Source organism: Sander lucioperca, chromosome 6 (assembly GCF_008315115.2).
Source record: "Sander lucioperca isolate FBNREF2018 chromosome 6, SLUC_FBN_1.2, whole genome shotgun sequence".
NCBI classification, from domain to species: Eukaryota; Metazoa; Chordata; class Actinopteri; order Perciformes; family Percidae; genus Sander; species Sander lucioperca.
The window spans coordinates 10,223,936-10,238,415 of NC_050178.1; the positions used below are offsets into that span (position 1 = coordinate 10,223,936).

At 40.0% G+C, this 14,480-nt stretch overlaps 1 protein-coding gene and 1 long non-coding RNA gene across 2 annotated transcripts in view; one reads left to right on the forward strand and one right to left on the reverse strand.

Annotated features, from left to right (window-relative positions):
- Nucleotides 1-7,965, reverse strand: part of LOC116051421 — a 33,877-nt gene extending 25,912 nt beyond the window's left edge. Inside the window, exon 1 of the long non-coding RNA XR_004105346.1 lies at nt 7,955-7,965. This is a non-coding gene — a long non-coding RNA (uncharacterized LOC116051421). The remainder of the gene's footprint in view (nt 1-7,954) is intronic.
- Nucleotides 1-14,480, forward strand: part of asic1b (acid-sensing (proton-gated) ion channel 1b) — a 195,301-nt gene that overhangs the window by 27,367 nt on the left and 153,454 nt on the right. The window lies entirely within an intron of this gene.

A 14,480-nucleotide genomic window follows, 5' to 3' on the forward strand; every position in this document is an offset into this window, starting at 1 on the left:
GAAGACATGAAAGGGGGACTTACATGCAGTAAAGGGCTGCAGGTTGGAGTCGAACCTGGGCCAGCTGCGTCGAGGAGTAAACCTCTATATGTGAGCGCCTGCTCTACCAACTGAGCTATCTGGGAACCCCCACAAAAGTATTCTTGCTATTAAGTGCAACAGGCATACCTTTGCCAACTGGCCACAACTTCCTGTAGCTTCTCAGCTAGGTGAGTGCTTGTGTGCTGCTCATACAGGAGCCACGTCTGTAGAACTGACGCTTTCATTTCCCACTCAGAGTCAATAAACTGAGCAGTCACCATGAGATAACTTTCTGTAGCACGAGAAGGGTTGAGAAGTTGGACAGTTTTTTTTGTCTCATCTAATCTTTAAAAAGACAAACAGTCTTTTTAAAGATTATCCCCATCTCAGCCCTAGCCAGTAATTTTTTAACTGCTAGGCAGTGCACTTAGCTAACTCTCTGCCTTTTTCACCATGTTGCAACACCCACGCAACACACACACACACTCACTCACTCACTCACTCACTCACTGACAAAGGACTACAATCTTTAAGTCTTGACTTAAAATAAAATAAAATCTGCATTGCCAGCAAAATTTTGTTCGTTCGTTGTTTGTAAGATCGTGCCTAAGTCCCGACTGATTACCCCCCGATACTAGTCTCAACATAGCCACACACACGCACACATCGTTACATCATAGCCTAAACTTTATTGAAAACACAACTAATCCACATCCAAATTATTTCAAAACCAAACAAAAATGGAGAGATTTCTAGTGAGGACCAACAAGGCAACCGATGCACCACCAGCTGCAAAAAAGCTTCGAAGGTATGATGAAGCATACCTGCAGTTTGGGTTTACAGTCACGGCTGATCTGAGACCTCAGTGTGTCGTGTGTGCCGAGGTGCTGGCAAACGACAGCATGAAGCCCTGCAAACTAAAAAGGCACCTCGAAACAAAGCATGCTGGCATTAAGGATAAACCGGCTGAATATTTTAAAAGAAAGCTTGATGGCCTCCATCAGCAACAGGCAACCATTTCAGTGCACAGCACTGTGTCTAAACAGTGTTTGGAGGCATCGTATGTAGTGGCCAAAAGAATAGCTAAACTGGGTAAACCACATACAATTGCCGAGACTCTCATTTTGCCGGCCGCGCAAGACGTGCAGAATAATGATAGGAGATAGTGCAGCAGCCAAACTCGGTGCAGTACCACTGTCCAATGACACAGTCGCTAGGAGAATTTCAGACATGTCTAATGATATCAGAGAGCAACTGATAGAGTTCATAAAAAAGAGTCCTTACTACGCGCTGCAGCTGGACGAATCCACTGATATTGCTGGGCAGGCACAGCGCCTCACCTATGTCAGGTATCTGCGGGACAAGGCGATTGAGGAGGATGTCCTATTTTGCCGGCATCTTCAGTCGCACACTACAGGAGAAGCCATCTTCAATGTCCTTGATATTTTTATCCGTGAAAATGGTGTGGCTTGGGACCGATGCGTTGGCCTATGCACGGATGGTGCGCGGGCAATGACGGGCCGTGAGCGTGGCCTAGCTGCTCGCGTTCAGCAAGTAGCTCCACTTGTGAAATGGACACATTGCATGGTCCATCGCGAAGCACTAGCTGCTAAAAAAATGCCGGTTCTCTTTGACTCTGTGCTGAACCAATCCGTGAAAATGATAAATCTCATCAAATCACGGCCGCTAAACTCTCGCTTGTTTGGGGTCCTCTGCCAGGAGATGGGGTCAGGGCACGAACAGCTGCTTCTGCACACTGAAGTTCGCTGGCTCTCCAGGGGGCGGGTGTTACAGCGGTTGTATGAGCTGCGAGAGGAGGTGAAGTGGTTTTTGACAGAAATCAAATCAGATCTGGCGAAGCATCTGGATGACACTATGTGGCTTGCGTCTCTATCCTATTTGGTCGATATATTTGACCGCTTGAATGGCCTCAACCTGTCTTTGCAAGGCCGCGAAACTCATATTTTGCTGCTTGCAGACAGAGTGGACGCCTTCACCCAAAAACTTGACCTCTGGCATGGCCGCATCAGTCGAGGGAACTGCGACATGTTCCCAAGCCTTGCAGACTTTATCACTGATGCAGGCACGTCACACGATTTCTCCTCTCTATTTCAATCAGCGTCTGAGCACCTGTCAGCAATGAGAGAACAATTTGCGACGTACTTTAAAGAGGATTATCGCTCTTTTGCGTGGGTTCGAGATCCATTTGTGTGCACAGCAAGCGAGCTGTCAATTGATATGCAGGAACAGCTTATTGAGCTGAAGAGTGACAGTAGGCTGAAGGAACTTTTTACCTCCTGCCCTCTTTCGTCATTCTGGGCAGCATTGATGCAGGAATACCCTCAACTCTGTGACGTCGCCTTGAAGATTCTCCTCCCTTTCGCGTCAACATATTTGTGTGAGGCAGGATTCTCAAAAATGACTGCACTCAAAACGAAATACCGCAATCGTGCACAAATCGAGGATGATTTGAGGCTATGTTTATCAGACATTGCGCCAAGAATTGAGGATCTTTGCAAGGCAAAGCAGGCTCAGGTCTCACATTAACATCGCCTACCTGCAAGCTTCTGTAAAAAATGCAGATGATATGCCTACTATTAGGCCTAGTAATAATAACAATAATAAAGCATAAATTCATATCAGAGGTCTGGTGCAAATTCCCAATTATAGCAATAGCCTAGTAATGATAATAGGCCTACTGATAATAATAATAATAATAATAATAATAATAATAATAATGCTTGCAAGCTCACATTAGAAGTCTGGTGCTACTGCCAATTATAACAATAGCCTAGTAATGATAATAGGCCTACTACTAGTCATAATAATAGTAATAATAATAATAATGCCTGCAAACTCACATTAGAAATCTGGTGCTACTGCCAATTATAACAATAGCCTAGTAATGATAATAGGCCTACCTACAACTACTGACGATAATAATAATAATAATAATAATAATAATAATAGTAGTGTGGGCCTAAAAATAATAGCCTAGGGCTATCTATCTAGCTATCTATCTATCTATGCAAGGTGGTGTAGTGGGGGTGACGCTGGGAAGGAGGGGGGGCCCCAATTGCAATGAACCAGCTTTGGGGGGGCCCAGCTTGCAAAAGGTTGAGAACCCCTGCTTTAACCCATGTAAGTAGACAACACGAGCAGGGTAGACTGGAGTTGGTCCCCTAAAACGAAGGTGTACAGTAATATAGTATGGAGGTGATATGGATTTTCCAATGCTTACACAGCAGCGGTAAAACAACAGCTCTGCAGTGTCTGTGAAGTTCACACAGATAGTTGTGCTACTGCCTCTACCTTTATGATGAGTATGACGTGACATATTAAGGCATGCAACATTTTACTTTCATTTAAGATGCTTCTGAAAAAGGAATGTGCATGTGAGAGTGAGAAGGAGGGTGTTGGTGCCAAATGTAAAGAAATGTGCTCATATGAGACTCCGATATTAAAATGACACTGGCATCAAAAACTATTCAAACATTACTAGCCCATTTTTTTAATGAATAGATTACAGTCTGTGTTGAAAAGTTGCATTCAGGTTGTAACCATGTGAAACTGCTGTTTTTAATATGAAATTCTGTTTTACAAAGTAGTTTAGCCTTTTGGGTCTTTGTTTTTTTCAACTTTTATTATGTTTATTCATCTTGAACTGTAGGGCTTGATTGGTTCTAAATAGTGCACATACTTTTGGTTGTTCTGTTTAATGTCATGCAAACAAATCTTAAAAACTTAAAAATGAAAAACAAAAGTTGTGGTCAATGTCAAGAATTGCATACTGCTCAGAAAACATGGATGTGATAATTATGCCATATCGCCCATCCTGAGTATGCATCCCTGATCATAGTGTGCGAGTGTGCATGTACAATATGTGTGCACTCATATGCATGATTACATGTATGCATATCCCAAAAGCTTTCAGTAGAAGTGCTACAGGTCAGTGCACTCCAATCTGAAGTGTGCCTCAGATTTTCTAGAATAGGCAATAGAAGTCAAACACAGGAGTAAAGAGAGCAGCAGTAAACAGCTATTACTATGCACCGTCACAGTCTGGACCCGCATTACAATTACTGCCTGTCTTTTGGTCCAAGTGGATCTGCTTGCCCATTATTGTCATATATTAAAATGTGGGACACCAAAAAGGCATCATTTCTTTTGCAGTTAAACAGGTCTTAATGAACCGTTTGGGTAATGAGGCGGCCAGCCATGAGGCAGAGAGGAACAATAGCAAACATGGCAACTGGCAGAGCCTGGTGAGTCCACTTTGTCATCAACCTGCCCTTCCCTGTCAGTAGGAATGGGCTCCATTTACTGTTATTACCCCCCCCCCTTCACTCACATCAATATTGCATAGGGTGACCGCGAGCATAATATGTGCATATTATGTTTCTCTTGCTAAAATCAAAGAACGACATAATCCAATATAAAGAAACTCCCAGTACATTACTGGCTATTCTCTATGTGCGTCTGATTGTTTAAATACATTAATGTAGTAACCTACATAGGAGCTCTTTGCATGCTTGAGGCTGTTTTGATTTAAGCTATTAGAAAACACAGGTAATTTAATTAATCATCAGCCAAAATAAAATTTCATGGTGACATGTGTAAGATACATGGCAATGGATTGAAGGTTAGAGAAGTGGGCCAGCATGCAGAAGATTGGGCTTGAAACAAGCACTGCTTCCTTAACATCTATCATTAAAGTGCCCTTGAGCAAGACAGTGAATCCAAAACATGCTCAGTAGCAAACAGTAAAAAAAAAAAAAAAAGACTGGTAAGAATGTAAGTACAGAGGAAGATGGGGAATGAGAGGAGACAAGTTGGTGGATAGAAGATGACGAAAAGGTTTTATCATCAATGATGACAGGATGTCATCATCCTCAGACCATTTTGAGACCAAGCGCATACATTTGCCTCAAGTAAGGGTTCAAATGGAAATGTAATTTTCTATGAAAGCAATGGATATTTGAATTTGAATAACACACTGTCTGTTCCCTTCTCACTGCTGAAATAATTTAGTGGTTTGGGATAACTACGTTACGTTCAGGGCAGGAGTGTTTTCTGGTACACATGACACCGTTAAAAAGACTTTACAGACTTAAGAACTTCATTTCTTTTGCTTTTGTATAGCAGAGCTTCAACACACCACAGACTCTAGGCTCCCAAGTGAGCCAGTTTAATGCCAACCGGCTTTCAGCTGATCTCTTTATTATATACTTGATTTTCCCGAATCATCAAGCCCATTTTACAATGCTACCAGGTTACTATAAGGCTTGATATATGTAGTATTGTAATATGTAATAAGACAGATTTTAAAACCAAAAATATTATCAATATTTGGTTAGAGACTTGTGATAATGCATTTGTAAAATAAATACACTTTACAACACTTTATAAACCTGTGTGGCTCTGAGTAGTGTAGTGAAGAAAATTTAAATGTTACCTAAATCAATGTCTTCTCCTTGGCGTATTTCCAGAAGCTCCAAGCACCCTTTTCAACATTTAGTACACTAGATATCTCTAATCTAGCTTTTATCTTGCACAGCTGTAGCAATCAAATCATAATTATGAATTTGTAATACCTGACAAGTATTTACTACGCGAGAGCAATTCACACAAAATCCTCTGTGGAATAGTTAGGCATAAAACATGCACGGGAGTCAAAGCTTAATTTGTCATCCTTTGAGCTTCTGTGTTCATGAAAGATTTGTGTGAAAACTGAATTCCATTGACTTTACATCTGCCAAATTGTCTTTTTAAAGTCTTTAGGAGGACTTTACACATGCAAGGCAAGTTTACGTGCATAGCACCTTTCAACAACAAGGCCGTTCAAAGTGCATAAGACAGGGAGGCATTAAGAAAATATATTTAAGAAACACAAGGCAACACAGTAGAAGTTTTCCACTTTATTTGAAGTAACATCTGTGCACTTATGGTCATCTTTGATCTGACTTTGAAGAGAGAGTATAATGAAAAGAGATAAACAATGGCAAGATTCTTCTCTTCTGAAGCAATGACACATACAGTAACTGACAGGAAACAGGGGAGGGAAATGAGCAGAAATGAAAGAGGAGAGGTAGGAGAAGATGTTGGAAAAGAAATATAGTTGTGCTGTCGAAAGAGGGCCAGAAGTCCAGAGCCAGATGCATATAACTATCCTTGCTCTCCATTCACTATACAATGTAAAATTGTCAATACCTTGTGTCACACAAATTTGCACTGGCAATATTGCAGTCTGGATTATGTTGACTGACATAATGTTGTATTATCCAGTAAAACTGCAAGGAGTCCGACCGCCGGCATTTTTACTTCTGCGGATATTCCGTATCATAGAAACCAGACTCAAAGGTTCCTTAGCTGAAAAAAACGCTACGCATTGAAAGCACTTCCCAGCTCCCAGCTGGGTGTTTTCAGCTGGGAAAAGTGCTTTGGCGGACAGGTGGCCTTATGAATGTAACACCAACCAATCAACCAACCGAGGTGGAGACGTCAGCCCTAGTTATTGATATAAAACATAATGCAGGCAGCATTACCTTTACTAAATGTATTAGCTAATACAAATAGTTTTATATTGTTGTTCTGAGGGGCAGAAATGTTTTTAGCACATTGCTCTTATCATGGTTTGTGCTTTTAAAAAAGAACTACTGGGTATGACAGATGTCCGTGCACAATTTTAGAAAACTTAGTGCAGTATATTAGTGTTTGTAGTGGAACACTGAAAACTAAGTGGGCAGAATGAATGGATCTGTCAGATAGCGGAGGGAAATGTGATCGAATTTCCCTCTTTGTTACACCCACTTCCTGTTTCGGCGGCGAAACGCACAAAATGGCCGCCCCGCCACGGCCACACCCTATGACGAAAAGTTTTTCTTTTAACAACTTTTCATCTTTAATGTCTTAAGATGGCACAGACCGAATTTGAAGTTGATTGGATGAAATCTCTAGGAGGAGTTCGTTAAAGTACGACATGTGGAAATGGCCAAAATCGCACTAATTTCGAACTTTGAAATCAAAATGGCGGACTTCCTGTTGGGCTTAGGGTATGGCTTCAATGACGTTTTTTGTACATCTTGACATGATACACATGTTTACCAAGTTCCGTGAGTCTACGTTAAACGCACTGCAGGGGCTCAATTTTTTTAACATTGTAGGGGGCGCTAGCGAGCCATTTTTGCGAGCCTATTCCCGAAACCCTTAAAATACGTAAATTTTCACCAGACTTGATGCGACCGCCAAATTTGGTGAGTTTTTGAATATGTTAAGCCCCTCAAAAAGCCAATTCATTTGCCGGGAAAATAATTCCTTCAGTTTCAATAGGGCCTTCGCCGCTGTCGGCGCTCGGGCCCTAATTATGACCTGAAAATGAGCATAATATGGGCACTTTAATATTTTGGCTGTCCGTCAGATGATCATTTAAAACCCCAGCACTGAGTACTGGAATTGTCTCTTAAACTACTTATAACTAACTTACTAACTAACTAACTTAACTACTAATAAACCTTCTTCCCACACTTGCCCTCATTGCTTTGGAACTGATAAACAAGAATCAGAATCAGGATTCTGTTAGCTACAATATGCTGAGACAAACCATATAAATCCTCTCTGCATGTCTGCTGCACTGGGACAGCAGAGACCACAGGTCCTGTGTCCTGACCTCCTCGGTCCTGTGTTAAACAGCATGCCTTATCTCAGTGTCTGCTCCGGGAACTATTGAGCGTCAGGTAGTGAAAATGGGATTCAGCACTCTCACACCCAAACGTGAACATCAATAGCACTTCACCTAATACACTTGGGGGAAATATGAGTCTCCCTTTCTCTGCAAAGACAACATAATAGGCAATTAAACAGCTCATCTGGTAGAAGCAAGCAAAACAAGGTTGATGAAAAGGAATGGAGCATTTAGAGGGTGACTAATTTGGACTAAAACTAAATATGGAATGGAACCAATGACATGTTTCTGTTTCCTGTGTATTGAACCCTGGCAGCTGATGAGTAGGTAAATGAATGGTAAATTGCAGCTTTGAAAAAGTGGTTTGTATTACATTTCAATGAACCCTCTTCCACTGTTGTTGTTAATTGTGTTGTGTTTGAGCAGGTAATGAAGTTTCTGGGGCTGAAGAGTGCAGTCATCCGTCCTAATAATAGTGTTATTGGTGTGCTTTACATGTTATTGTCTCTCACTTAGCTGAGGGAAATAGGTTTCCCAATAGGTCAGTACAAACAAGCTGACGGCCAAGCACATTACGGAGTGTGTTTGTGTGTGTCTGTATCCCTGTATTTAGAAAGGGTATGGAGATATGACAGTATGATCAATGTGATCTATTTAAAAAAAAAAATAATAATAATAACACTTGTTATAATAAGACCTAACCCATCAGGCTGTTCTCATGAACTATTCGTTCATATACTGTAGCTATGAAATCTAAAGCGCTGTGATTTGTATGTATTCCATGTATTTATTACTGTAAGCCCCACATGTATTGTTGCTGGAAGGAAGAGGTTGCCAGTACAGTAGTACTTATGACTGGAGTGCTTAGTATAAGACCCCAAAAAAACGCATAAGGAAGAGGTCAGGTGGTGCATTGGTCCCAAAACACAAGATTTTCAAGCAGGGAGCGGTGTTTGTGTCCCGGAAGTACTATTTAAAGTGCCCATATTGTGAAAAAATCACTTTTTCTGGGATTTGGGGTGTTATGTTGTGTCTCTGGTGCTTCCACACACATACAAACTTTGAAAAAAATCCATCCGTGCTGTTTAGAGTGAGATACGGTTTCTGAATGTGTCCTGCCTTCAGTCTCTGGGTGAGCTGTTCAAAATCGGCACGGCTTGTGACGTCACAAGCCGAAACGAGCAGGCTAACCGCAACCATTAGCTCGTAGCTAGCATGCTACCTCGTTCTCAATAGCAAAGCACTGCTACAACACACACAAGTTCACCATAATCTACAAAAGAACTACTTACATGTGCGCCCTCATTTAGAAGTCTCCCAGCTAATCCTGCCTTGTAACTGACTGAAGTTGTAGAAACAGCCTTTCTTTTACTGTCTATGGAGCTAGCTAGCTGACATGATCTACATCTGAGCTACTGCACATGTGCAGTGCAATCAAAGATAGTACAGAAGAAGAAAAGAGGTCTCACTCTGTAGCTAAAACAGAGACCAGCTGAAAAGAGGAGCTGCAGCAGTGAGAGAGCGGTGCAGTACAACAAAAATATGGTGTTTTTTGAAAATTAAACCATGTAAACCTATTCTGGTACAACCTTAAAATACAATTATGAACCTGAAAATGAGCATAATATGGGTGCTTTAAGGGGACCAGTGTTTTAACCCAAACCACAAACTTTTTGTGCCTTGACTTTAAAGTCACGTTGCCGTTTCATAGTCACCTTGGTTGGCTAAACTTAACTGTCATGTAGATCTAATGGTGACACGTTGCCATAATTTTCGTAAAATATCTTATAAATTGTTGTGCATAACTTTTTGTACGATATCATACAAACCATGATTGTTGATGAGAATACGTTGAACCCATATGTGTTTACAGAACAAGTACATGATGATTGAACTAAGCTCCTGAAATGGTTTGCACAACTCCAAAATATGACTAAAAAACATAGTTTAACTGACAACTTAAACAATGAGTGTCTATTATTTACTGCAAAAGCAAGGCAGTAAAGCCTGTAGCAAAATCACACACCAGAGTATGCATACCCACAAACAGTTGCACATGGATAAAACTATAGCTCAGACATCCGACTTCCCTCCAGGGTTGCCTGCTGCTTAGCTGGTCCTCAAGGCACGCATCATTAGCCACCCGGGACCAGATTTATTTACCCCACGTCCCTGTAATTAGAATCCAGCCTCTCCAGCTGAGATACGACAAGAAGTTTACTCTATTTGGATATTTACTAACCATGCAGCTGCAGATCCTATTGTGTGCGCTCTTAGTCTTAACAGGGCAGACTTTGTGACATGAATCAACAAGCCCTTACATGAACCTGCAATATGTTTTTTTATTTCCCAGATGAGAGGGAAAAGAACAGGTTGTTTCAGAAACCCATATTGAAGCAACAACCCCTTCTTATGATTGTATGTAACCCCAGACCACTTAAGGGTCCGTTCATGTCAATTATATAACAAAAAGCAAATATGTGGCTCCTAATGGTTTACAGCGTAATGAAAATGTTCAGTCACACTTAAATTAAAGAAAAAAACCTACTCTCTCAAAGCCAGTGTATTTTGACCCTCATGCTGCAGAGTTTTCTGATTTTATGGTGATGCAGTTTGTGTTGTATGTCTGCAGCTCCTAAACCAGGCATTGAAAAAAAGGATTTCAAGCTTTTTGTCATTGCTGAGAGAAATCAAATTTCACTTTCCTTTATTGTAATACAGACCAGGAGAGGAATGTCAAACCCATCAGGTTTTAAACTTGCTTTCTTATATATTCTACTGAAAAACTTCTATCTTTAAACATGCCTCAACTGTTTGTTTTAGCTTTTTGAAAACACTGAGAAATCAGTTTAAGTGTTTTCAAGACACGCAACGTCTATAAAGCAACACAACATTTTAGCATTTAAGCAGCTACAACTTTTACTTCAAATACCACCATGCAGGGAGCAAAATTAGCACCATTTACCAGCCAAATACTGGTAAAATATGCAAGTGGCTGGTAGATTTGTTTCACTCACCAGCCAAAAAACAATTGTAATCTATTGGGTGGTTGGTAAAATTTAAACACTCACTAGCCAAGTTCACTTTGCACCCTACCACCATGAAATGTTCTTACTACTCACAACGCCTACTACATTGCTCTTTTTTAAAATCTTATAAGCCTTATCAGGGTTTCCGCGGGGTCTTATACTGTAAGACCTTAAAAAGTCTTAAATTTGCTGAAATATTGTGTTTAGGTCTTAAATAAATTTGAAACGTAAATTTTCCTACGTCCATGTAACGCTACCTCTTATGCTCATTGAAATGCTCTCGCAGCGCTTAAGAATGTTTTTTTTGTATTTTTTTGTATTCCTTGGTGTTGTAGTTCTTTTTTTCGCAGTAGCGCCAAGATCGAAAAGTGGTTGATGGTCGGCCACTGTAACATAGTGATCCCCTGGCGGCACATGCCACTCACTACAATGGCATTTGCCGGTGGCTGATATAATTTGCCACTTTGACAGTGACGGTGTAACGTTAAAGTGTGGCAGTATTTCACTGGAAATGATTCCAACACTGGAACATCCAACAGCCTGCAGTTAAAGACTCAGAGTTGTCGGAGAAACAACACATAACTTAATGGTATGTTCAATTACAGTAAGTTAGTGGTGCATTCAATGTTATTGTAAAATACCCTTTTGTCATCTAGTGGTTCTTCTTTTTGTCGTATAACTGCAATTGACTAGTAAAATAAGTTTTGTTATAAGTATACGAAACTTGTTATAAGCAAGCCGTGCTCTTCTTTATTTTAAAGTATGGATTCAGGCACCGTTAAGGAACCAACACCATTTTATAAGTTTAATTGTTTTAGGGCCGATATCAGAAAAAAACCAAACGATGTGCAACCCTACTCTGGGTCCTCCACAGGGTGACTAGACACCAGTCCTATAATGCCAATGAGGACGTCAGAGAATTGTTTCAGATGTTTCCCGTTTTTTGTTTTGTTTTTAATGTCGTGATATAGGTCTTCAATTTCATTCATAATGGTCTTAAAAAGGTCTTAAAAAGTCTTAAATTTGACTTGTTAAAACCTGCAGAAACCCTGCTTATACTGTTAATATAATAATTAAATATTAGTAATGTACATGTCCTCTATATCTCTTTCCTGCCTTCCTTTTTCATTCCTTTCTTTTATACTTTATTTCTTTCCTCTCATTATTTTTAACCTTTCATTCCTGCATTACCAGAGATGAAGTTCCACTTCTTTCTTTTCCCTATTCTGACTTCCTTTCTTACTTCCATTCCTCATTTCCTTCTACCCTTTGCCATTCCCACTATTCTTCTCTCTTAACACCCTTTTCATTTCTTTTCTCTTTTTTTCTCCCTTCCCTTTCCCTTGCTTGTTCAATTTAGAGGTGCAACGATGAATCGATGAATCGATTAGTTGTCAACTATTAAATTAATCGCCAACTATTTTGATCGATTAATCGTTTGAGTCATTTTTTTATTAAATAAAATAAGATTTCTCTGATTCCAGCTTGTTAAATGTGAATATTGTTCTAGTTTCTTCTCTCCTTTGTGACAGTAAACTGAATATCTTTGAGTTTTGGACAAAACGAGACATTTGAGGACGTCCTCTTAGGCTTTGGGAAACACTGATCCACATTTTTCACCATGTTTTGACATTTTTATAGCTCAAACAACTAATCGATTAATCGAGAAAATAATCAACAGATTAATCGACTATGAAAATAATCGTTAGTTGCAGCCCTAGTTCAATTCTTTCCTTGTTCCTTACTTTTCTTTCGTACTACTCCTACTATTACTATAGTTCATACTCCTTCAGCTGCTCCTTCTTTTACAGCCTCTGAAGCAGCACTCTCACCTCTCAGCAATCATGCTTCGTCTCTCCAGAAAATGCACTTTCTAGTTTATTTTCACATTCTTTTTGATACTTTTTTTTTACCATAATTTTCTACGTCTCTTTCTTCTATGCCCTTGTGGCAGACATAGTACTCACACTAGATCATTATAGTAAATTGTGTGAACTTTTCAATTGTACTATTGTATTACAGTTTTTAGACTAGTGCTTTGCCAGTAATATAAAGTCACAATATAAACATGTTTTCTTGCATTCTTTTGCGAGGCTGTTGTGTGACACATTAGATGTGTAACCAGCCTATTTCAATAACAGATAATGATTGAGTATAAAAGCATCATTTGGTTGTGGTATACGTGCAATTTGTCTGCATAATTGCTATCACATGGTGAAACTGAAAGGAAAGACAGGACAAGCATAAATCATAATCCCTCAAAAGAAAGAAGGGATTACGATTTTCATTTGGACAAATGGCTTTTCTTCTGTTTTCCACATTACAGTTAATACACTGTGTTGCAAATAAACAAATAATGAACACAAGCCAAACAATAAGCCCATTGTGAGAATGTGTTAATTCTGTACTCTGCTCCGAGGTCAGATTTGTGAGCCACAGCATCTCGCGTACAGTACAATTTATTTTCCATGTTTTCAGCATTTATCAACCGACCACACTGAAGCTTATGCATTCAAACTGGATGATTATATCACTTTACCCTCCACGTTTGGATGAGAGGGAGACAGATAATTTGTGTGTGTGTGTGTGTGTGTGTGTGTGTGTGTGTGTGTGTGTGTGTGTGTGTTTGTGTGTGTGTGTGTGTGTGTGTGTGTGTGTGTGTGTGTGTGTGTGTGTGTGTGAGCTGCAACTATTCCATATGGCAATGCAACTGTGTGTCAGAAAAGCAATCTAAGATTAGATCGAAAAAACTATATTCTCACAGTAGGACATACAGTATAGTGTAGATATACAATATATACACTACCGGTCAAAAGTTTGGGGTCACTTAGAAATTTCCATTCCACTCCCTTACAGACAGAATACCAGCTGAGATCAGTTACATTGTTTTTTTAATCAGGGCAGCAGTTTTCAGATTACATTATGTGCTTACATAATTGCAAAAGGGTTCTCGACTGTTGTAGAAAGAAGTGGCTGATCTTTAATGCAATATCTACATTGCCCATTATCAGCAACCATTCATCCAATGTTCCAAAGGCACATTCTGTTTACTAATCTGATATCATTTTAAAAGGCTAACTGAGAAAACATTGGAGAACCCTTTTGCAATTATGTAAGCACATGTAATCTGAAAACTGTTGCCCTGGTCAAAAAAAACAATGCAACTGATCTCAGCTGGTATTCTGTTTATAATGGAGTGGAATGGAAATTTCTAAGTGACCCCAAACTTTTGCACCGGTAGTGTGTATATACACACATATACAGTGGTTTATGATAATGCAGTTGGCTTTTAGCCCTGGCTGGTATGATGATGATGATGATGATGATGATGAGGTGCCAATCTAAAAGCCATTACACCTCCCTATGAGTTCTATTATCACTGCTGACTGATAATTGCATTGGGCTGTGGTGCTACGAGAGCGACAGCCTGGAGCTAGTGCTTGTCGTTATGGTCGGCCCGATATGCTCTCCGGGCGCACTGGTGCGAACACTCTGGACTTTTTATGGTGCCCTTTTGTGTCACTTTGGCCAGACGGAGCTGAGACTGAGAGATAGGAATAGGAAGAAAAGGAAGAAGAAGTTAATGTTAATTAAGAGAGAACAATGAAGGAGGGGAGAGAAAAATCAAATCTCATTTATGAGAATATTTACTGGTCCTCTGCTCTCATTTTTATTCATCCTTTTCTTTCAAAGAAGAGAACAATGAGGCTAGTTTCACTATTAAAGGGATGGTGAGTCGTGCAAGGACG